The sequence below is a fragment of the Seriola lalandi genome, unplaced genomic scaffold, assembly GCF_002814215.2.
Source record: "Seriola lalandi dorsalis isolate HSWRI2012SDOR001 ecotype SW California unplaced genomic scaffold, Sedor1 jcf7180002054907, whole genome shotgun sequence".
In the NCBI taxonomy this organism is placed as follows: domain Eukaryota; kingdom Metazoa; phylum Chordata; class Actinopteri; order Carangiformes; family Carangidae; genus Seriola; species Seriola lalandi.
Genome location: NW_019525459.1, coordinates 2,165,192 through 2,166,085, shown reverse-complemented (window position 1 = coordinate 2,166,085; position 894 = coordinate 2,165,192). Strand labels below are relative to the sequence as shown.

Below are 894 nucleotides of genomic sequence, written 5' to 3'. Positions count from 1 at the left end.
TGCTGCTAAAAGTATTGATAATAACAATTAGAAAAGGAAACTGCCATCCTTATCTAAACGTATGAAATAAGCCACATGATGTACAGGTACTTCCATGTCCTTTGTTGTGCACTGAATTTCTAATGCTGTATATCTGTCAACAGGTTTACACTGTACATCGAACACCGCGGAGAATGACCATCGCAGACAAGATGGATGACAGGACTGAGTCCTCAAGAGCGAGAAGCAGAAATGCGTCGGCTCCACCGAACCTGGGGAGAGGTGAGAAGTTCTGTTTACTGAGTTGGGTTATTGTGGGTAATAGTGTGTTTTTAATAAGTTTCAAGGCTGCTTTTCTGCTCAGTTGGTCTGCTAATCTTTTATGGATCAATTGATGTTTGGTTTGCTCCATTGAAAGTGAACAGAAATGTCTTGTTTTGTGTGACTAGCAGTCCAAAATCCTAAAATATTCAAGTAGAGAATCAACTAACCCTCACATTTCAGTCATTTAATTCATCATCAAAATAGTTGCCAGTTGGCTGTTGTTTTATCAACCAGGTCTTTTTTCAGCTCTAATTCCAAAGCTGTTTTCGCTGTGATGACATTATTTCCTGCCATTCGTAGTTTCCACCAGAGGTCGACAGACCAATGACGGTCCAATCCTTCCTTGGATGTCTGAGCGAAATGATAAAAAGTCCTACTTGTCCCTTTTTAACGCCTCTTTGCTTTCAGAACTAACTCTGACTCCATTTCACTTTCAGGGTGAACGTCTCTGTGGCGGCGCTGTCGTGTCCATCAGAGATGAATCAACAGGATCGTGATCGCTCGTGACGGTCAAAGCTTGTGAACCTGGTACGTGTATTTTATGATAATATACATCTGTTCTCTGAAGTCCTGGTCGCTGTGATGATGCCT

The 894-nt window shown here is 41.7% G+C and overlaps 1 non-coding gene across 1 annotated transcript; it reads left to right on the top strand.

The window, feature by feature from the left end:
- The first annotated feature begins 569 nt into the window (after positions 1 to 569).
- On the top strand, positions 570 to 662 carry LOC111673006 (small nucleolar RNA SNORD14). Its single transcript, XR_002762056.1, has one exon. It is a non-coding gene; the product is annotated as a small nucleolar RNA SNORD14 (small nucleolar RNA).
- The last annotated feature ends 232 nt before the right edge of the window (positions 663 to 894 follow it).